Source organism: Neophocaena asiaeorientalis, unplaced genomic scaffold (genome assembly GCF_003031525.2).
Source record: "Neophocaena asiaeorientalis asiaeorientalis breed wild unplaced genomic scaffold, Neophocaena_asiaeorientalis_V1.1 scaffold999, whole genome shotgun sequence".
Taxonomy (NCBI): Eukaryota; Metazoa; Chordata; class Mammalia; order Artiodactyla; family Phocoenidae; genus Neophocaena; species Neophocaena asiaeorientalis.
The window spans coordinates 1-25,568 of record NW_020171794.1 but is presented as its reverse complement, the minus strand read 5'-3'; positions in this window follow the sequence as shown (position 1 = coordinate 25,568).

Genomic DNA, 25,568 nt, shown 5'->3' with positions numbered 1-25,568 from the left:
CATGCTACTCCAAAACATGCTGCTTTAGTTTATTGATTATTTTGAGCAGAAGGCATTTGAAAAAACAGCAAATGCAGGGAAAGTCTTTCTCTGAACTCCTGTTATTGGTCCAAAGATAAATCCTCTAAAGGAACCAGATTGTCACAAGTCCCCTCTCCAGGAGTTTCATCAACCAGGAAAGATTGATACTTATCACAGAAGAGGAGACTAAAATTTGATCTCACACCCAGACAAATTTTATCACAAACTCTTGTATCTCCTGTCTATCCTTCTAAAGCCCCCTTTATCTTTCCTAAAAGTGGTATACTCTCTCCTAAGTTACCTCCATCTCCCCTCCCACTCCCCTATTAAGATGGTACATAAGCTCTCCCATGTTTCTGCTTTTTTGGGGGTATTCACTTTTCTTCTGTAATGCCCTCGTGCATGTGATATTAAAAATTAATAAACTTATGTATCTTTTCTCCTGTCAGTCTGCCTCTTATCAGTTTATTTCGTAGAGACAGCTGTTGAACCTAGGAGGGTAGAAAGAAAGTCTTTCCTCTCCTACATCAGCTAGGGCTGCCATAACAAAATACCACAGACTGGTAGCTTAAACAACAGGAATTTATTTTCTCAGAGTTCAGAAAGCTGAAAGACCACAGTCAAGGTGCTGGCAGCATTGGTGTCTCTCCTTGGCGTGAAGACAGCCACCTCCTTGCTGTGTCCTCACATAGCCTTTTCTTTGTGTGCCTGTACCCCTGGAGTCTCTTCCTCTTCTAATAAGGACATAGTCTTATGAGATTAGGGCCCCACCCTTATGATCTCTTTTAACCTTAATTACCTCTTTAAAGACACTATTCCAAATAGTGTCACATTCTATGGTACTAGGGATTAGGGTTTCAACATATGAATTTTAAGGAGGGACATAATTCAGATCATAACAATACATTATAAAGAAATGGACAAAGAAGGATAGTAATGAACTTGGAAAGTTAGGGAGTGATAATGCATATAAAATGGGAAAGATGTATAGGAATATAAGAATGATATTATTTTACACAGTTTGGTTATAATGTTTTCTGTTTTGCCAAGGTGTGTATGTGCATGTATATATGTCCATGTCCTTTGTTTTTTTTTTTTTTTTTTTGCGGTACGCGGGCCTCTCACTGTTGTGGCCTCTCCCGTTGTGGAGCACAGGCTCCGGACGCGCAGGCTCAGCAGCCATGGCTCGCGGGCCCAGCCGCTCCGTGGCATGTGGGATCTTCCTGGACCGGGGCACGAACCCGTGTCCCCTGCATCAGCAGGCGGACTTTCAACCACTGCGCCACCAGGGAAGCCCCCTTTGCATTATTTTTAAAACAAGAGCTGAATTTTTATCGAATGACTTTTCATTCATGTAATATGAGGTTTTATTCTAGATTGCCTATTTTCTTAGTAGTTATAGATATAAATTTAACTATTCACTGAATTTCATTTAATATTTCACTCAACATGTCATCATCTGTATTTATAGGTGTTTTCATTTTTATAATTTTTGGTTTTATTTTTATGATAAATACTACTTCACAAAATAAATCATTTTCCATCTGTTATTATCAAAAATAGTTTACACAGAATGGCAATTGCTTCCTTTACCTATTACTGCATCACAAATCACCACAGCCTGAAGTGACTTAGAACAGCAATTTACTATTTCTCATAATGCTGTGGGTTGTCAGTATGGATAGGTCTTCCGTGGGTCATGCCTGACGTTGCTCATATGGCCATAGTCGCACAATGCCCTCACTAGGATTGGAGTGTCTCAGATGGCCTGATTCACAGGTCTGGCAGTTGAGACTGATTGTTGGCTGTGGTACCTCTGTTCATCTCCATCTTCCAGGAGGCTCTTCAATTCACCTCCAGATGAATTCTGTTTTCTGCCAGGCACTTAGTGACAAATACAATTCTTTGCCTTCTCTCAAAAAACTTACAGTCCACTTTGGGATAATTATATGTATTTAGATAAATTGTTTTATATGTTATGATAGAAAAATGCATGGTAATATTTTAGCAAAGATAGGAATTTATTTTTTAACTGTTTCATAGAGAAGACACACTTAAAGTGAATTATGAATAATGAGTAGGTTTTCAATAAAGAAACAATGGGTATAAAATTAGTTTTTTTACTTCTTTCTTCTTAAATTTTAGCTTTTCTTGTCATTCTATCATTGGCCTACTTATTTCTACTTCTGAATTCCTTATAATAGGAGCAATTATTGGAATTTAAAACTATAAACCACTGCTAAATGCTAATTATATGTATATACAGACATATAAACAGGTGAACTTATAGACAGAGAGATTTTTTTCCCAGCCAGGACCTGCCTATTAAATATAGGTACAATGATATCTATACCGAATCAAACTCCGGAATGTAATAACCTCCACTAGATTTCTGTAAACTTTAGAGGACTTACACAGTGAATAACCTTACTTGCACTAACTTATTCTTTTTTGTTACTTTCTTACTATCTGATATGTGTTTTTTGTTTTTTTTTAAATTATCAATGTCTGGGGTCAAACCATCTTGAGCCTTTTATTTAAAAGAATCATTGTTCAATTAATTTCCATAAGTTTGTATTTAGCTTAATATTATATCAAATTATTAATACCTAATCATGGTTTTGAATACTAAACAAAGTATTTCAGGTAATAAGTAAACTTTAAAAGTTGCCAGATGCACAGTCAATATGATTAAATTAAATATATTTCTGAATAGTAGTATCAAATAATTTAAAAGTAAAATTTTAAGTACCATTAATAACATCAAAAATATAAAATCAACACAATACATTTGAGAAGATTTTTAAAACCTACAATAAAGAGTATAAAACATTTTTTTTCCTTTGTCAATACACCTCATGAAGAAAGTGAAAACACCAAAGAAATAGTAGAAGAAAATATATATTTGCTATATGTATGTGCTGTAGGACTCATATTCAGAATATAGAAAAGACTTCTCCAAATCAATAAGGAAAAAAATAAAAATAATGGGAAATGTCCCTTGAAAAGAATTTTCATATAAATTATATTTAAATAGCTAATAAGCATAATAAATATAGTCAACATCACTATTCATCAGGAAAACACAAATTAAAAATACAAAGAAATACTGTTACATAAATACAAATTTAAAGTACAAATAAATACAGCTACTAGGACAACTATAATTAACTAAGAAAGAAATTACCAAATGTGTGGAATAGGTGGAAAAATTGAATACATGGCTGGTAGGGATGTAAAATTATAAAACTGCTTCAAGATAGCTGGCCATTTCCATTATTTCCACTCCTAAATGTATACACAAGAGAAGTGAGTCCACACAAAGGCAAAAATATTTATAACATATTTATTCATAATAATAAGCATCTTGGAAAAACCTATATGCTTAATAATAGAGAATGGATAAATTGTGGTAAATCTTATGAAGGAATATTACAGAGAAGTACACAAGAATACACTTCGAATATATACAACATGAACAAACCTAACAGACATAATACTGAGTGAAGTCAACTCAAGACAAAAGTAGTAACTGCTATATGATTCCATTTATGGCAAGTTCTAGGATAGTCAAATCTAATTGATGAGGAGAGAATTCAGGATAGTAGTTAAATCTAGGGGCTAGTTTAGACTGAGATAGAGCAAGGAAGTGCCTTCATGGGCACTGAAACAGTTCTGTATCTTGTTCTGGGTGGTGATTACATGGGAGAATACACATGTAAACATCATTATGCTGTATTTGTAGATTTAGTTCACTTCATTCATTTTACCATATGTATTTTGCCCCTTGATTTTTCATAAGACAAGTAAGTACTTATATATGTGGAAAATGTATCTCAGGCAACTACTGTTATAAACAAACTCATTTTTTCCCCTAAGAAATGTAATATTCAAAAAGAAGAAATAGTCTGATTTCTTCATTATCAAAACAATAAATCCTTATTCTTGTCCCTAACAATTGATATAAAATAGGTTCATCTTGTTGCTAATAATCAATTTGGAGATAATATTATATAATAGAAATGGTATCGTGTATAGTCTCCTGGAGAATTTGCTATATGAATGCTGGCAGAAGGGTTGACTTAAGTATGTAAAAAATACGAAGAAAATAATCAAGAGTATTTCCACAACGATATTTGAACACTAAAGAGTAGCCAGATGATCTAGAACTTTAAGTAGTTATGCCAATTCAAAGTTATGTTCAAAGAGAAATACACAGTTAAGCAAGTCAAGTTCATTATCAGAAAACGGCCTGTCTGTTCAGACATAGCATGTAGTTTCACACATTTTTGTTTCACCTTTTGAAATTTTCAGTCATTAATAGAGTCTTCTCAAAAAGCTTTAATCCATTGTGAGATTCTTTTCCTGATAAAAAGAGTATTATAATTACAAACTTTGATGTGGAAATTTAAAAAGCACATGGCAGACATAGTTCCAAAGTATGTCTTCTAATTAGTCATTAGGGATGCTTTGGCTAATACTTCCTCACTAATGGTCTGTCTTTCTACAAAGTTTCAGACTTTATGGAAGGAACTCTTCCCCATAATGAGAACCTGCCAGCACATTAGTAGTACTTACCCTATCCTTTTAGAAATTCATAATTAACACATATATTGTCCTCTACATTTAATTGTTTCATTCTTTATGTAATATTAAAGAAACCCAAAGGACAATTATTTTACTTATAATTTTTTAAAATAGGGAAACTGAGGGTCACAGAGGTCAAAAGTTCAGAATTACAGTTAAGAGGAAGTGGCAGTAAGGATTGAAATCGTTTAGATTATGTTTCCAGAAGCTAAGTTTTATGGGAATGAGAAGATTTTGTTGCTAAATTTTCTCAAATCATTATGGAATTTTAAAAGACAGTCTTATATATCAATTTTCCACAATAAGCCTGTGAATCAGTTCTCACCATGCTGAGCAAAAGAATTGATTTAGGGTCAAAAGTCACAGATTGGATGTGACCTACATTTTTCATTTGAGTTCTTTAGTTACTGTCTCATTTATTGTGATCATCTACCATGAAAGATATTAAATTTGTTCTTGAAGTACTAACGATAACCCCAGAAAGATGCTGTTATAATTTAAGCAGTGTTTTAATATTCATAGAAGGAATAAATGATATGTAGCAAGAAAAGAAAGGCACCTTCACTGTGAAGGATCTTACTTATTGTCTCAAACTACATTATTTAAGAGACAAGACTATAAATCACACAGAGGGAGGCTAATGAAATTTACCAATCCACATTTTTTTTGGAGCACTTGACTTAACTATATTGAGGTTAATTCTGAAATAAAAAGAATTTACTATCTGGTACACCGATTAATAAAAAAAAATCACAGTCTAATGATGACAATTAAATACTGAATGTAAAAAGAAGAAATACAGTGTTATTTTGAGTAAGGTGATAGAGATGTTAAGAAAAAAATCAAATGGAAAGAATTAATGATTTTTTTACTGTTCCATAACAGTGAAATTGTGCTAAGTACTTAAATACCAACATTAACAAAGTTTTCTTTCACCAAATTAAAGATTTTCAAAGATATTGATAGTGACAAAATACTAAAATAATAATAGTAATAATAATGATCTTAATATTATTTCAATGTCAAATAAAACACAATATTATTCATTTAAAATCATGCTCAACTACTAGTGTATGTTCTATTCTCCATGTTTTATACCTTATTACCTGAACATGAAATAAACATTTAATATTTAATGCAAGACAAAAATTGGTATTTTGGACTTAAGGAACAAAAGCTAAGACATGGAAATTTAAAACCCTGTATACTATTAGAACTTAGTATTAAGACATTAATTGATTTGACTTTATTTATACGATTTATTTCCAAAAAGCCAAAAATTAAATTAAGAAAATATTTTAATTGAATGTAATCATAAATATATATGAATATATTATTTATAACTTGAACTGAAAGTAAGGAATATCGTAAATTACTTAAATATATTTTCATGTCTGTCTGAATGAGCTTTTGCAAAAAATTATACTTCATGGATTTAGCTGTATTATTTTCTTAAAGGGGTTTATTTTAAAAAACGTATTTTCACAGTGTTTGAATTTTCTCTCCAATTGTTTTACATCTATCTCATTTATCTTGAAGAATATTGGGAACAAGTCAAAACTGGAAATGCTTTATACTTTTTCATTACACATTTATATTTACCTTATACATTATTCACTAATTCTACGCAATGAAGTCTATTAAAGTGACATGAACAGGGTACAAACATCTGTCAACTTACTTGGGTGATAGATATCATTCCTGCACTACTGCTGGGAGCTTTTATACCCCAGCCCTTCTTAATCAACCTCTCTCTCAACTCTCTCTCTTTCATTCTCTTTTGCACATATAACACATAAAATTCTTAATCTTCCCTTCCATTCACACATAAACTAAATTTGATCAACAAACCTAGTTGTACCTTTTGCATATTAAAAAAAATCTTAATAAGATCATTTTATTGGCATGTGCTTTCATACGCTTAACCTTAATTTTCATGAAGCAAATTTTAAAATGTAAAACGAATTTTAAAAACTCAAAAACGGGAAAATATAAGAACTTTCTCTAAAGGGATCTGCTTATTTTGTTAATAACTAGATCTTTGTAATAGCTGTTTAATCTTCTGCTAAGCACTTATTATGATTTGTATTTACTTACCTTTAATATTGTTTTTCCTATTTTCTCCCAGAATTGTGAGCTCAATGAGAGCAGGAATTTTTTTTTTTTTGGCTTTTTAATCACCATAATTCCATTATCTAGAACAGTGATTGACAAATAGTAGGCACTTTGGAAATCATTGACCAGATAACAGAAGATAGCTAATAATTATTTGTTGGATAATAAATAAGTAAACACACAAATAAACCTAAAATTAGAACTGGAATTCCTACTAAAATATAATCTATAGAAACTAAGGAACTCTCTTTTGAAAATTGTCTTGAGTAACATTGAAAATTTAGAATTTGAAAGACCTATCTTTTTTATCTGTCATTACAAGTCTGAATTGATATTCTGAAATAAATATGAATCTATCATTTACATATTCTTAAACTTGCTGAAGTTAATTTAAAGAGCTTTCTGTGTTTTGCTCTAATTTGAAACAAATCATGCTACTGGAAATAACCAATAAGCTTTATTAAAATAAAATTATTTAAATTAAATTTCTATTGTTTCATTACTTATGTTTGTAAATAATAATTGTGAGTAAAATCACATGCAAATTTATTATATCAATAAAAATTCCATTCTTCTTAGATAAAGAATAGAAAAGTATCTAGATTGAAAATTCACTGAATTGAGACTTTTAACAAGGATTAATGTTTTACTTCTGCATTCCCAATGTTTTATGCTCCCTCTAATACTAAATTAGAGTGACTGGAGTATTAATCTACCAATTGGGACCCTTAATTCCAGCTATAAATTCCCACAATTTATTCACAAATCTGTAACAGAAATAAACAAAAAAAGTTCTCCTCCCTAAAAATAAAAAATGGAAAGATACTATAGTAGCTATGAATATATGTATTCTTAAGTTACATTTTATTTTATCAATACTATAGTATATATCATTTGACATTAATATGCTATATTTATAATGACATTGTTTTACAGCATTCTTAAAATATAGGGCTTCATTTTTTCATTTCCTTATTCTTAATCATCAATAAGGTATTAAATTAGATGCTGGAGCAAAATGTCAAAAAATCCTAAACACTTTAGAAGGAGATAATTTTGTTATAGTTGCAAAACTAGTCTCTTTAATGCATCATATTAGGTTCTGATTTTTCAATCTATTACAAGAATCCTTTGTTGACTGGATTTATCTCTTTAAATCCAATTTATCTCCACCTAAGTGCTACTTTTCTTGACACATAACATGATTTACCTGGATATTAGCGATAAAGTCTAATAATATTTCATCACTTGCTTAAATATTTGCTACATGATATTAAATTTTCCTAACATCATATATAAATTTTACACTGAATGAGTAAGGAAAAGATACATAGTAAGTACCTAATATATTTTCCTTTCCCTTCATATTTTAAAAATTTAATTACCCTCCTCACTAAGTTTCTCAAAAATCACATGGTTCAGTTTAGTACTATCAAGTTTTCACTTTTCAAAATACAGAACATTATTTAAGTAATCACCAAAAGAAGGAAGAAGTAAAAATAGAAACTATTAAAAGTATTTGTCTCTAGGAAATTGGGCAACTTTCAGGGAATGGTGAAGTAGGGGATTATTGCTTTCATTATAAATGGATTTTGGCCTTATAACGTAAAATATCTGGTACAAATTCTACTTACAATAACAATTATAAAAATACTAATTCTCAAATATCTGGAATTCAAAAGCATTTTTAAATTTTGTATTATGTGGCTCATGGAAACAGACTATGAAAAACATGTGCAAAAAATAAAATGAACAGAATTATTTTTAAAAGGCATAAATGCTAAGAAAGCAATAAAATAGCACATATTCCTGAGAGTGATAAAGGATTGGGAGTTCAATGGTCAAGAATAACTGAACAACAATTCTCTATTTTCTCCTTCCCCTGGCCTTTGGTAACCACAATTCTACTCTCTACTTCTATGAGTTTGACTATTTTAGGTCCCTTATATAAGTAGAATCATGCAGTATTTGTCCTTCTGTGACCAGCTTACCTCACTTACCATAATGTCCTCCAGGTTCATTCATGCTGTCACATATGGCAGAATCTCCTTCTTTTTTAAGCCTGAATAGTTTGATTCATGCAAGATGAATAAGTTCTAGAGATCTGTTGTACAACAAGTTGCCTATAGTTCGCAATACTGTCTTGTGCACTTAAAAATTTGCTAAGTGGTTAGATCTCACGTTAAGTGTCCTTACCACACTTAAAAAGAAAAGAAAAGAAAAGAAAGAAAGACATGTTTGAAAGGTGAAAAGGAGCAGATACATAAATGAGGGAGTCAGCTTTTGGAAGGTCTGGTGGCAGATTATTCCATAAAAAGGAAAGAGAAAATATATCTTTAAAGTGGAATAATAAAAAGACAAGTGACTATGGGAAAAGGGGAAATGAAAGTGAGAACAGAGAAGTAAACCAGGTCGGACTGGGCCTTGGAAGACGTGTTTAAAATTTAATCTCTTCGAGAATTCTAATAGAGTTCTAATTCCAATGGGAATTCACTGTAGTGTTTGAAAATGAGAATGATGTTATCTAATACATATATTAAAAATACAAAAATATTCTTTAAAAAAATGAAGAAAAATTCTAGAGGAAAAAATGTTGTACATGGACATGTGATTGATTACTTCATGGGTCTTTATAGATTTCACCTGCCAAAAATTTTCAAGGATGCTCTATAAATGGGGTTCAATTAATTATATCTTTCCTGTCTTGGATGGTGTCCTTGGTTGATCATCTTATTCCTGGATGGTGACATTGAATTCCTAAATAAAGTCTGTCACTCTATTAAGGGCATTTAGTTATTGTCAAAATAATTGTGAATAATTCCTCACATCTAACCCAAGCTCCAATAAAGTTTGTAGATAAAACAAAAAATATCTGAGTTTAGAGCTGCTTTCCAGACCATTAAAAAAAAAAACCCATGAATCATTAATATAATTTTTTTCTAAGATTCCCTCAGAGATAAATGACACATAGTCAATTGTTCCAAATGACATAAACCTAACTAAGAAAACAGAAGAAAGAATTTGAGAAACGACTTGAGTTGAGAGTCAGGGGCTAAATAGCAGAATAACACTTTGGAAGCCAACTCTAGAGCTGTAGATGCAAATGATGGAGAATAACCTCAAGACTGAACTAAGAGATTTGAAAATCGCTCCCAAGATAGAAGGGTACATTCCGTCTGTCATGTTTTGTGCTTCCTGTTCATAGTAAATTGTGAAGAGAGAGAGAGAGGAGGGGAGAGAGAAAGAAAGAGAGAGAAAGAAAGAAAGAAAGAAAGAAAGAAAGAAAGAAAGAAAGAAAGAAAGAAAGAAAGAAAGAAAGAGGAAGGGTAAGAATGGGAAGGAATGGGAAGGAATGGGAAGGAATGGGAAGGAGGAAGGAGGGGAGGGAGGAAGTTAAAAAAAGAAAATTAAATAAAGAGATAATGAGCACAGTATTTTTCTTCAAGAATTAGTCTTCCTGATTAAAGCAAAATTTACAGTATTTATTTAAGATTTATCCTAAGATAAGAACAGCGCAATTACCTGGAAGTATAAGGTTTTGGAGTAAATATTTGAATTTTTAACTTTCCTGTAAGTTCTTGAAAGGTTTCACCTCACTTCTATTAATATAGTAATACTAACACCAATTCATGCTAATTAAAAAGAACAACAGTAAATATAGTAAGAGTGGGCTTAACAGAACTTTAACTAAAATTAGAATGTAAACTCATAAGTTAAAATGTAGATATTTGTCTATGATATCACTATCTGAAGTTTTACTGCTGAATATATGTGCTTTAAACTGACTATAACTCTACTAAAAAAAAACAATTGGAGGCTTGGATTTGTGAAATCTCCCACAAAGAGAATACTCTGATGCTTTCATAAATTTTCATTATCTGCTCCTTCATGCTGCTCTGTTCTACCTGGCTGTCTCCAACCATGATACAAATTTTGAGGCCCAGTTTAAAATGCATCTCCCCTGTAGTAATCATTTAGTTCCATTGCTTTCATAGTAGACAACTATAAATTAATAGACCCTCTTTCCTTAAATATATTTGTACCATTTTACCTCATACTGTAATCATCTTTGACATGTTTTTCTAAACCCCACCTTCCTTCCTAGTGCACACTGATCTGAACGAGGTCAAATAACAAGGTTCTTTGTGGTAGATGATACCACTGATATAGTTGGATGAAAGCTGTAGGTTTCCTCTCTCCCCTAAACATTACCAGGTGGATGCTAAAATTAAAGCAAGTACCAGAAAAAAAATCCACCACCACACACACCTATATTTATGAGTAAAAAGACACAAAAACTTGTACAATCTTTTCTTAAAGATTCAGTAAATTCCTAGCTTTCTAGCCTTTATCCACCGTCATACAACTTATGTAGGGTTTGTTTCTGACAGAAGTAAAATTATTTTAGTGTAAGATGAAATTAATTTCAAGTGGAAAAATCCTCTGAATCTAAGCTCTAGGACAATAACACCACTCAAAAGTGTGTATTATATTAGGTTTTTCTGTAAATTCAAAGTCAGAGATGTTGTTATAATATTTCTAAGAAATCAATATATCTTGAATGTCATTTATTAAAACAAATAAAATTAATTTCTTGTAAAATTTTATTCTGATTAATAAATCTCTAATATTCATCTAGGAAATCTAGAATTTCTGGAGCATAGATACAACTGACACTTTTCCTCTCTTCCTCTCTGTCCCTCACCCCACACTCACATTCAGTTTTCATTCTTGAATAGGACACTTAAAAGTAATACATTTTGCATGTTGATTAAAATTCACTAAGAGATTTATCTATAATTTTAATTGCATTTCTGCTAGAATACTTGAAAATAAATTTTAGATAGCATATTTCACAAACATCATATTTAAAATTTCTTCAAGTCAGTATTGTACAAATTCATGATTGTAAAATCCTACAATTTTAGGATTGTATTAGTTTACAAAATATTTGTTGTCTCTTCACTAGGAGAGGACTTACATTCCTATCTCATTAACTCCAGGCTTGACTATTGTACTTACACTGAATTTGACCAATAAAATATGAACAGAAGAGGGATGAGGCACTTCCAAGGAAAATCTTTAAGAACTTTTGATGGTTCCATCATTTTATCTTTTCCATTTCCCATGAAAACAGAAATATCGTTAACTGGGACTGGTCATATAGCTCAGTTCCTTTAATAAAAATGAGAAGCACATCCACAGACAAACCATCGTGAACATGTTACAATAATAAGAAATGCATCATTTTTATTTCCTTTATTGTATGTGCCCCTGAAACTTTGTGGTTTATAACTTAAGCATAACTTAGCTAAGGCTGACCAATGTGAGTACACAATTTTTTGTTTATTTGTTTGTTTTGCATATATATTGCTACAAAAAAGAGGAATTTTATTTTTCAAATTTTAGGTGCTTAATAATTATTTTTCCTATGACTGAATTTTGCTGTCATGTATTAAGTATAAACTTGCCATAGAATATTTAAATATATTGTTTTTCTCTATTTTGTTATTTAGGTTTTCTTCAAGTCAGTATTGTACAAATTTATGATTGTAAAATCCTACAATTTTAGGATTGTATTAGTTTACAAAATATTTGTTGTCTCTTCACTAGGAGAGGACTTACATTCCTATCTCATTAACTCCAGGCTTGACTCTTGTACTTACACTGAATTTGACCAATAAAATATGAACAGAAGAGGGATGAGGCACTTCCAAGGAAAATCTTTAAGAACTTTTGATGGTTCCATCATTTTATCTTTTCCATTTCCCATGAAAACAGAAATATCGTTAACTGGGACTGGTCATATAGCTCAGTTCCTTTAATAAAAATGAGAAGCACATCCACAGACAAACCATCGTGAACATGTTACAATAATAAGAAATGCATCATTTTTATTTCCTTTATTGTATGTGTCCCTGAAACTTTGTGGTTTATAACTTAAGCATAACTTAGCTAAGGCTGACCAATGTGAGTACACAATTTTTTGTTTATTTGTTTGTTTTGCATATATATTGCTACAAAAAAGAGGAATTTTATTTTTCAAATTTTATGTGCTTAATAATTATTTTTCCTATGACTGAATTTTGCTGTCATGTATTAAGTATAAACTTGCCATAGAATATTTAAATATATTGTTTTTCTCTATTTTGTTATTTAGGTTAAAACACAGTTACTCACATCTCTCAAACCTTATTATATCTCTAAGGAGCGTGTGTACGCATAGATAGATAGAGCAGCTCTATTTTGAAAATTGAATCAAAATCTCTGAAAGAGGGACCAGATATTTGCATAGTCATCAACCTTACTCAGATAAGTATAATGCACACCAAAGTTGTAGAACTGCTGTTAAATGCGATGACACCTAAATCTTTTAACCATTCATGAACATAAAAATATAATATGTCAGAGATAATTTTAGTTACTTGCCATGAAAATCAAAGAAAATTAAAATGTATATGCAATGTATAGGTGATTTTTATTTAGGACTATTTACCAAATATATATAATTTTATGTATATGTAATTTTATATATAAATTTCAAAATTTATGCAATCTATATATAAAATTTTAGAATCTATAAGTAAATTCTGCTATTCTCCACATTAATGCATTTATCACTTGAATCTTTCAGAATTGTTTGTCAGAGTTTCTCTTCCATATCTTGTTTTTTCACTTGGAGTCATTTTCATTTCTTTTAACTAATAATTACAGATTATTTAAGAAAAAGATTTGTCTTCTCATTAGGGAGAAAAAAATAAAGATTTATTAATTGCAAATTCCTCCTAATAAACATGTGGGGAAATTTACATTTTATAAGGAGATATCAATGTTTTTCCTTCTCTTTTTTAACTGTTCACTACTACTGTCCAAATAAGAATGATATATTAATTAAGCAAAATCAAGATGTTACCTATGAATCTCACATTTTGATAAAGATTGCTGTTCTTTTGATTACATTCCTTCTCAGCTTACCATTAACTTATCATTCACCTTCTCTCTTAACCAGATATGACATATTATGGAGATACTACTACAAAGAAATGATACAATTTAGAAGAAAATCCTGGATAGATTTTAGGATGGGTTCTGCTGCTAACAAGAACAAAAATGTTATATACGTTTGAAAAATTGTCAAAATAGCAAAAATTGTCAGGTCAAGATTTGAGTAAAATAAGAAAGCCACAGAGGTAACATACAAAAAGATAACATACAAAATATGCAGTAGATTTTTAAAATTATATTGAGATATATCACAAAACACTTTAGACCGAGGTTCCTCAGCCTTGGCACTATTAACATTTTGGATCAAATAGGGTTTGGTTGATGGGAAGGTTGTCCTCTATATTGCAGGATAGTTCGCAGCATTCTAGTTTCTACCTACTAAATGTCAATAGAAAAAATCCTGTTGTGACTAAAAAAAAAAAAAAGTCCCATTGAGGGCAAATTAGCCCTCATTTAAGAACCAGTGCTTTTATCCACCTTTTATCCACCTAGAGGCACAGGCTCTCTAGGTCAGTAAATAAAATTGAGGTTAAAAAAAAGTTTTTTTAAATGTCTGGAAATACATAGCCTACAAAAATTGACACAAGAAGAAAATGAAAACTTAAACAATCCTTTACTCATAATGACAAATTAAATAGTACTGAAACCACTATCCTCATCCACAAAAATTCTCCCCCCAAAATAATATTTCTAGATGGATCACTGCATAGAGGATTTCTACTGTGCCAACACAGCTAGGCTGATGCTGTCTTTTTCCAGAATTCTCTTTCCTACATAATTACAGGTTAGCATAGACCAAATGAAGCACTTTGCAAGAAATTTGGAAGGGAGAACTATGTAGCAGACACATTACTTTTACATTAGGAAGGGTTTTTTGGTTGTTTTTGTTTCTTTGCTTTTATGGCTTCCAAATGGGCTGTGAAATTTGGAGCAAAAAAAAATGATGAGTTCACAACACTAAGTTTCCTGTCCAAATCTCATATAAGGGAGCTGACTACCATAAAATAAAACCTCATCTTCTATAGACATAGTGCTCATATTTATAAAAAATCATACCTGTGTCAAAGAGTGTTTTCCCTGTGTTTTCCTCCACGAGTTTTATAGTGTCTGGTCTTACATTTAGGTCTTTAATCCATTTGGAGTGTATTTTTGTGTATGGTGTTAGGTAGTGTTCTAATTTCATTCTTTTACATGTAGCTGTCCAGTTTTCCCAGCACCACTTATTGAAGAGGCTGTCTATTCTCCATTGTATGTTCTTGCCTCCTTTGTCATAAATTAGGCAACCATATGTGCATGGGTCTATCTCTGGTCTTTCTATCTTGTTCCATTGATCTATATTTCTGTTTTTGTGCCAGTACCATATTGTCTTGATTACTGTAGCTTTGTAATATAGTTTGAAGTTGGGGAGCCTGATTCCTCCAGCTCCACTTTTCTTTGCAGTATTGTTTTGGCTATTCAGGGTCTTTTGTATTTCCATATGAATGTGGTACTGATGAATATAGTGTCAGGGCAGGAATAAAGATATAGATATAGAGAATGGAGTTGAAGACATGGGGTGGAGGGGGAAGCTGGGGTGAAGTGAGAGTAGCACTGACATATATACACTACCAAATGTAAAATATTTAGCTAATGGGAAGCAGCAGCATAGCACAGGAAGATCAGCTTGGTGCTTTGTGACAACCTAGAGGGATGGGATAGAGAGGGTGGGAGGGAGGCTCAAGAGGGAGGAGATATGGGGATATATGTATGTATATGGCTGATTTACTTTGTTGTACAACAGAAACTAACACAGTATTGTGAAGCAATTATACTCCAATAAAGATCTATTTTAAAAATCATACCTAAATTATAAGATTACAGAATTGAATTCTCAAGCTTGCAAGGCTTTTTATGATAAATTTAGGGTATTGATTGGGAAGGACTGGGGTCCTAAATATTAGGATAGAGGCATACGGAAAAATTCCAAATAAGATTGGAAAGTTGAACTTTTAAACTCTGCTAAACTGCCTTTCTTTTAGAATTATCTCTTCAACCTCTTGTTTTAAAGACATTAATTTCCTCTTGTTTGAAGAAACTATAATTTCCTCACCACTGAGACAGTTCTCTTGCAAGAAGAGACTGCTAATCCTCTCCATATCCTATCTCCAACAATTCTTAATGCTCCTAGATCTATAACCAGAGTCAAGTTCCAACACGGCCCAGAAGGTAATGTACAAAGTGTGATATGGAGCGTATTACACATACCAAAAATTTTTTACATATGATTTTAACATTCTACATTTACCAAAACCTAGGTAGACAAGTGAGAATTAATCCTAAGGTTGTTAGATTAAGGTAGAAGAAATACAAATTTGGCTCAGGCTGAGTAGAGCGATAAGGTCTCACTTAGCCAAGATTCTGGATTCAATATGTTAAATCAAGAAGATAGGAGTAGCTTTGACATTTTCCTTTGCAAATGACTAAAATCTGGGACCAAAAAGTGCTTACATTTAATTAAATTAAATACTAGAAATTCCCTGTCATATTACTGAGGGATATAACCAAAGTCTTAGTGAGATCTGAACAGTAGAATGTATTTATGATGTCATATTTGTTTATTTATCTCCTAATGCACCCCTCAGGTTGATCAGAATACACTCCCTTCATTAAGTCTGGAAGAAATATATTCATGGGGAGTCCCCAGTGTCCTTAATGAACTCCTTTGTGATTACATACTTTTTTTTTTTTAAATATTTATTTATTTAGCTACATCGGGTCTTAGTTGGGGCAGGTGGGACCTTCACTGCACCCTGAGGGATCTTTCATTGTGGTGCATAAGCTCTTCATTACGACAGTCAGGCTTCTGTCTAGTTGTGGTGCACAGGCTCCAGAGCACACAGGCTCAGTAGATGCGATGTGCAGGCTTCTCTCTAGTTGTGGCTCATGGGTTCCACAATGCACAGGCTCTGTAGTTTGCAGCACGTGGGCTATCTAGTTGTGGTGCACGGGCTCCAGAGCGCACGGACTCAGTAGTTGCGACACACAGGCTCAGTTGCCCTGTGGCATGTGGGATCTTAGTTCTCCAACCAGGGGTGGAACCCGCGCCCCCTGCATTCTTAACCACTGGACCACGAGGGATGTCCCTGTGATTACTTTCTATTGTTCAGAAATATAAGCAGAAACTACTGTCATGGATCTGGGCTCCCAGAAATCAATGGGGATAATGGAATTCCAGGGTGGCAGATGGCAAATAGAGGCACTTAATCCCCAGAGATAAAATAGTAATGGTAACTCCACTGCAGAGCAGAGCTGAAGCAGGAATCAGAATGTCTATGCTGCAAAGATTTTGGTGTTGAATAGTTCATCAGTATGTACCTAGAACTAAAATAAATGAGTAGTCTGTTAAATTTGTAAAAGTAAAAATTCCCAAATGTGTTAACCGTGATCTGTTTTAGAACACAATACAGTCACAGACATCCCTCAACCAGTTTACAGCAACCAGAGTCATTTTAATGAAAAGAAGACTGAGTACTTTTGAGGAAAGACCTAGCTATATAGCCCAAAATGGATATTGTTAATATTTCTCCTAGCTTTTCCCTAAAGACCTGCAAATATTTACCATGGTTACTATGAACTGGTGAAGGTGAAATCATCAGACTTTTCAAGGACATTTGACATTGACTCTGACCTCCCACTGATGCCTGGAGATAAAAATAGAACTGTAATGTACTAGTCAGAAGAGAGGCTTATGAAGGTCACATAATCAATGGAGTGTGTCCATTTCATAGTAGACCCAATGGACACCTAAACCCACACCATGACTATCTTCTGAGTTCCAAAATACATAATCAGATAGCACATGCTCATCAGTGGACTTGGTTCTTTAACCCATGGAAAAGGCATTGTTACTTGTTAAGCTTTCTGTCATAGTCTAGTTTGTAATGACCTGAAACACCTCTCAATTCAAAAGGATGTCATGTTTATACATTACATTTATGATGTGATGATTTTGCATCTGATGAACAGGAAGTATCAGCAACTCTAGAGACTTAGGTAAGACATGCATGTTAGAATTTGGGAATGAATACCACAAAATTCAGGGACTTGCCACCTTGGTGACATTTCTAGGGGCTCCACCTCATAGGAATGTTGAAATATCCCTTCCAAGATGAGAGATAAATTGCTGCATCTTGTCCCTCTACTATTGAGAAAAGTTTTAACAGTCTATGGGTCTCTTTAGATTTGGGATGCCACATATATCTCACTTTGCTGTATTATTCTTGCCCATTTATTTAGTATCCTGAAGAGCTGCCAGTTTTGAGTGAGACTAAGTTTCTGCAAAATGTCCATCTGCCAAGAAAGCTGTTCTGCTGCTTGGACCATATGACTCAATGGATCCATTTTTGCTTTAAGTGTTTATGGCAGAAAACAAATGTATTGAACATTTTGCAGGCTGGTACAAATGATTCACAGAATGGAGTTTTGGAATCTTGGAGAAAGCTATAACAGTTCCTACATATAACTTTCCTTCTGAGACATCACTTCTTTTTGATACCTTGCCTTAGCAGAGATGAAGTGCTTTAACACAGAGCAGCCAGTTATCATAAAGCCTGAGACGCCCATCATGAACTGGGTTTATCTCAAGGAAACCAATTACTGCTAAGAAAGTACATGAATACAAAAATTCAAACTTACAAAGTTCTATACAGGATGGAGGCTGACTTTCGCAAATAATACTTTAATTTTTTTTGGTTAAAGGAAAATAATTTTTATATTCAAATGCATATAAGTCTGAAGCAACTTACAGAATTTATCGTTGGAGTAAAAATGATTTTGGGAGCAAGACAAGCACCTCAAAGAGGAGAAGCAAAGATTAAAGAATTGGGGGCTTCCCTGGTGGCGCAGTGGTTGAAAGTCCTCCTGCCGATGCAGGGCACGCAGGTTCGTGCCCCGGTCCGGGAGGATCCCACATGCCGCGGAGCGGCTGGGCCCGTGAGCCATGGCCGCTGAGCCTGTGCGTCCGGAGCCTGTGCTTCGCAACGGGAGAGGCCACAACAGTGAGAGGCCGGCGTACCGCAAAAAAAATAAATAAATAAATAAAAGAATTGGGAGCCACTGTAATCAAGGCAGGCTCTGCCTCCCAGATACTCTGCTCCTGAGCTGTGTTCTTTCCCAAGAAAGCCTGCTTCCTGACAGCACCAGCCCCTGTGCAGAAAAAAAAAAAAAAAAATTTGTTTATTTGTTTTGTTTAAGTAAAACGACAAATGGTCTTGAATCAGGAGGGAAGGGGACAGGGCACAACCTTTAAAAGAATGATATAGCCATAGGACATGACAAAAACTGTTTAGAACCAACCAGGTCCAAGATGACAGAAAATTTGACTCCCAGTGGACCTTGGGCTTCATTATATGCTCATTGTAATACATTAGCATGCTAAATGACATACCCACCAGCACCATGACAGTTACGAGGCTAACTATAAAAGACCAAAAAGTGGGCGGTGCCCCAATTCCTGGAAATCCCCACCCCTTCCCCCAAATAGTTGGAATAATCCTCCCACTCATTCGCCTATGAAATTACTCACCCCTATAAAAACTGACAACCCTGTACCCTGGGACCTCTTACCTTCAGAGATGGCCCACACTCTGTCTGTGGAGTAGGTATCTCCCTGAATAAACCTTCTTTCACTTTACTATAGCTCCCTCTTGAATTATTTCCTGTGCGAAGCCAAGAACCCACACTTGGCAGCCGTCCCAGGGACTCGCCTGAGACCCGGGACGTGACCATCTTCTCGCACTCCACTTTATCTCCTGCAAGTCTGAATTGAAATAATAAATATTAAATTAGCTTTCTTCTAAAGGGATTTTTATATTTTCTTTAGTTTATGATAAGCCTAGAATGTGTGGTAACTTGGAATAAGAAAAAAAAAAGATTTGAATGCAAAAGGCTGTGATGAACTACAAGGGGATGATTGGGTTCTATGGATAAACTGAGGAAGATAAGGATGCCAAAGATTCCACAGTTAAGTCATTTGCTGTTTTGTGTTTGGTTATGAGTTCTCTCCTGTGTGGTCAGGTCACTGGAAGTTGCTGTTCTCTTGCTCTCTGTACATTCCCAGCTAGACCAGTGCCTGGGGTCTAGCTACACCCTACTCACATGACTGACCTTCCTACATACTGTCCCCAGGCCCCAGCTAGAGATTGTTCTTATCAAAGAGGAGGTGAGGGGCATGCCCGCTGCTAGTTTCTCTGGTAACCAATGAGCTAACCTGACTTCAATTCCCCCTATAACTGGCAATCTCCTCTTCCCCCCAGGAGCAAAGACTGGCACCATGTGCTGCCCACCATCTGCTGCACATGGTGGGGGTGTTGCTTCAGAAGTGTAAGATCCCGCTATCCATTAAACCATTGATGTCTCTGTCACTGACTCCGGGCTCTTTCTTTGTCTTGAAGCTGGGCAACTACAGGCCTTGAAGGCCAGTGGGGTGCAACCCAACACCTCCTTAATGCCCATATCTTGTTTACTGCATACAATCAAAGTTGTTATTGAAAACTTGGAGAGTAATGCAAAGGACACCTTAGTGGTAGGATGTCAGCAGTTGCAAAAAATAAGTCTCAATTTTGGTGATTTCAGATTGAGCTGGAATAGAACTCCCTTGGAAAATTTTAAAGTATATTTATAATAATAAAACCAACAACAATAGTGGTAGTTGTAATAATATAAACAATGATAATGACTGCCAACATTAATGCACACTATCTGACTCAGGTATTGTTGAAGTGCTTTACCTGGATTATCACTTAATTATCACTATAATATATGAGGTAAAACTATTGTTCCCTCTGTTTTCAGTGAAGAATTTGAGTCACCAAAAATTTAAGAAACTTGCCAAAGATCAAACTTCTTACAAATGAAAGTCAGAGAGAGTCAGAGTTGGTAGACTTGGCTAATCACCCCTACACTAGCATACTCTCCACTTAAAGAAATGAGGGGAGAGGGAATTTAGCCTTTGATTTATATTAATTGATAGAGTAATTCTAGAACACTGAGCTTCTTTGGGTTATGAATGCTATATTTGTGTTTATTTTTATTTATTTCCTACCTTTTAAGATTATTTTTCATTTTATTTATGTGCGACACAATTGTGTCATGAAATAAATATCACTAGAAATATATTTCTCATACTGTCAACTGGTTGCCAAGTCATGTACTTATAGCTGATTAAAACTGAGCAAGTACTATTATGTAAACAGATGTTTCATCCTCCATAAGACTGGTGATTTATGAAATACATTTTGTAATAAGTTAAGAAGACTGTAGAAATACCACTTCCCCATAAATGAAACAAAAGAATCAATTTATTACACAGAAAATGGGTAATGTGGAAATTGGATTCTGTGACAACTCATTGAACAAACAGTCATGAGCAACCACAATAAAATGTAATTTCCTTTACCTTAAATTCTTTAAAGTTAGCAGTTAAAGCTGGATTCTCATATATGCCATTCCATATCTTCCGAGAAAATGATTTTGTGTGTCAAATATCTGTAGCAAGGATAATTCATGAGCTGAGATTTTTAAGGGTGAAGAAACCAATGAAAAGTTGCACTGGTGTTCCTTTGCTTCAGACTTATAACTGCACAATGTTAATTTTTTTTCAGTTTCAAATTCAGAGAATTTCTACAGAATCTGCTTTCATATTTCCAGCCTCTGCAAGCTTTGAATTATATCCCTCTGGTTTTATTCTCTTGTAAGATAAATATAGTCGAATGAATTTTGCTGTAAATGTGAAAAGTACTTTCAACCCCAAAAGTTAAAGTGCATTTTAAAATGAATGCTTTTCAACGTATTTCATTTAATAGTCAACTTTACTTTTGACTCAATGAATGCCATATATTTTTTATTCCTGAAATTTAGTTCACTTTATAGCAGTTGCACAAGTAGTCACTCACTCAGTCAGTGCAATTAATAACATACGGCAGGCAAGTAGTAAAAGCGTTTAAACCATTTATTTTCTTTAGTGCAGACTTGGGGAGGTTTGCTATGGCACAGATTTTTCACGAGTAAGCAAGTTTCTGTTGAGTAGTGTATATGACATTTTTTTCTGAGTTTATTGTCCAAAGAATAGTCTAAGCTCACAGCTCCATCCTCCTCAATGAACACTTCTCCCAAATTTCTCGTCTACTTTTATGTTTTAACTATCACGTTTGTGGCCACAAACCTCATATTAACAACCAGTGCTCTAATTTTTTGTTTCTCTAATTATCTATTCAAAGCTACCTTCAAGGTATCTCCACTTTTATTTTCTCCCAACCACACAAATTTAATAGTCATAAACAAAAAGCTGTATTTCTATTGCTCTTGTGCTTCCTCTTTCCCTAGACTTTTCTTTTGCATCTGTAGATCATGCCCAGTCTGCCCTCTGCCCAGACTTGAAGGCTTCAATTTCTACTTCAGTGTCCACTTACGTCCAGTACCTTCCATTGCTCTACTCTGGGCTTGTGTTCCTGCTTTAATTTGTTTCACAAAATGCCTTTATCTTGTAGTACCTCTGTCATCAAACTAAATCCCTTAGGCATCTAAGACTTTTCCGTAACTAGCAGAATGATTTCTTTTCAGAGTCATGCTTATTTCTTATAACTATGCAAACCAACACCTTTAGTTAAGTCATCTTTATCAATACTACTTCTCCCCTTGTATCTCCTTCTACACACACACACACACACACACACATACACACTTTATTCATATCGGCAACTGTTCCTTTCCTCATTTTATGCCTCACATGGGCAACCGTTTCTAATATGCTCAACTAATTCAAACCATATATTTTACTCTAAAGGTTGCCTAAGAATTTTCTTGCAAATTCTGAATTGCTTATGCTTAAATATTTCAATTCTTGATATTCTCTTTTTACTACCTCATCCACTGTGTGATGCATGGTGACCTGGAATTTAAGGAAAAATTCTAGAAGGAATTTCTAGAGGGTGGATGTTTTCTTTCATTTCAATTTTAATTAAATACGTTGACATTATTTTAACACAATAGCACTTGTTTAAAAATGTTTCCTTATTTATAAATCAGTTAGATATAATAGTAAAGGTCATAAAAACCAATTGTAATAAAATGATAAGTTTCAGGATTTCTATGGGGACCTAATGCAAAATGTAATTCAGAAGAGGAAATATGAAAGCAGATTCTGTAGAAATTCTCTGAATTCAAATATGCCATCGTACATTTTCACTCTGCTTCCAAATGACACAAGCGTGATTTAAAGTAAACCTCTTTAAATTTTTTATCATTTAAATTTGTGAATTTATTATCCACTCCAGCTTTTTAGTGTTTTTTAAAGACATGGGTGGGATGCAGGCATTACTTCTTGCACCATTTTGGCTTCATACCACTAGATTTAAGCGTTTAACAGTTGGAAGCCTCTTACATGTTCATTTGTAGAAAATGAACTAGGGAGGATGGTTTCATAGTGACTCTCCTACCTTCTCTCTGCTCCAAGTGGAACATCTGCTGGAGGTATGTGCACTCCTTCTGCAAAGACATGATGTCCTTGTACCCATTTTCAATTTCTTAATGATTGTCAGTGAGAATTGGTGAAGCGTGAAGTAGAGAGTGCAAATTTGGTTGTCAGGAACAGCAATGATCTGTGGTGGATAGGAAGGTTAGATAGGAAGATACAGGTTAGATAGGAAGAAATGAGTTGATGTATTAAAAACTATGCTGGATTGAGGTCCTCTGGAAACCAAATCGGAGACGTTTATTTGCATGAAATGTATCAGACAGTGCTCTTAGTCACAATTGCCATAAAGGAAAGGAAACAATGAGAGTATGAACCTTGATGTAGTTGAAACAGATTTCATTCACTCCTATGAGAAGCTCTAGAGTTTGTATGGCCAAATAGACTACAACATCAAAATGAAAAATTGCAATAATGACATAGTCAGAAAATTAAAAAGAGGAAAGAAAGAATGAATGAAAGGGAGAAAGATTGAGAAGAGACTAGTGAATAGCTGTAAAACTAATCAAATTGAAAAGGAAATTTTTTTAAATGAATAAAAAATCATAAATATCATGAAAAATAAATTAAAAATCATAAACTGTATATATTGGCAGAGCATAACAGGAAATATCTCATAAAACTTTGTGCACTGCACTAAATTTGGGTATCTTCACATAGTAGAAATCTATTTTAGTATTAACATAAAATTTCATGTTGTAAAGCCTCCTAAATAACCATTAACAAGATATAAGGACACATTTTTAACAGAATTAACTTGTAACTTTTAATGCCTGGATTTAGGAATAGTAAAATAAATACTGGGTTTTGATAAGCCCAGTGGAACACCAGGATATTTGAGAAGATAAAAAATTATTAATTTTAGTCATGAATTAATCAATACATAAAATATCTACTATGACATTAACAACACTCAAATACAACTGATTTTTTTCAGGCAGTATAGACCTTTCTTCTTTCTTATTTTCCCTATTTAGCAACTTTTTACTCTTTTTCAATTTTTTAAATTTATTCTCTTGTTTTTTCCATCTGCCTCTTTCTAATGTTTATTATTGAAGCTAGATTTATGGATGTCAAAGGACCATATTAAAAACCACAAAATTTAGTAATAATGACTCCTCTGAAAATATGAAGTAAAGGCCAAATGCTGTTGAGTGGCATGTAGATGGAAACTCAAGAAAAAATAATATTTATTATAAAATTAAGCTTATCATCAAATTTGTAAACATGTAAATGGTATTAGAGACTAGATTTTTCTGTCAGTTTCTCTATATCAGTAGAAAAGGCAACAAGTGCAGAAAAATAAACAAGCAACTACAATGACCTTCCACATGCTATCTGCACTCTCAATATTTTTGTACTTATTTGACATAGCAAACTCTTAATGAAATGCATGCTGGGGTAAGGAATGGCGCTGGGGCAGATCGTTGTAACACTCTGCTGGTAAATAACATTGCTCCCCTCCTAATTCTAAGAATCATTCAGTTTCTCTGCAACTTTTTACTCTTTTTCAATTTTTTAAATTTATTCTCTTGTTTTTTCCATCTGCCTCTTTCTAATGTTTATTATTGAAGCTAGATTTATGGATGTCAAAGGAACATATTAAAACCCACAAAATTTAGTAATAATGACTCCTCTGAAAATATGAAGTAAAGACCAAATGCTGTTGAGTGGCATGTAGATGGAAATTCAAGAAAAAATAATATTTATTATAAAATTAAGCTTATCATCAAATTTGTAAACATGTAAATGGTGTTAGAGACTAGATTTTTATGTCAGTTTCTCTATATCAGTAGAAAAGGCAACAAGTGCAGAAAAATAAACAAGCAACAACGATGACCTTCCACATGCTATCTGCACTCTCAATATTTTTGTACTTATTTGACATAGCAAACTCTTAATGAAATGCATGCTGGGGTAAGGAATGGCGCTGGGGCAGATCGTTGTAACACTCTGCTGGTAAATAACATTGCTCCCCTCCTAATTCTAAGAATCATTCAGTTTCTTTTTTTTAATGATTAATGTAAACTATGGAAATAGCACACAAAATAAGTACACAACTAATCATGGTAATTCACACCTGTTTTTTGTTGTTGTCGTTTTTGTTTTTTTTCAGCTGTGCCATGCGGCTGTCAGGATTTTAGTTGCCTGACCAGAGATTGAACCCAGGCCCCCTGCAGTGGAAGCCCAGAGTCCTAACCACTGGACCACCAGGGAATTCCCTCATGTCTGTATATTCTAATCATGTGATAGAGAAGATTCTAAGATATTCCCCTAAGATTCCTGCACCATAGTGTAAATGACTTATATAATCTCCTTCTCTTGAGTGTGG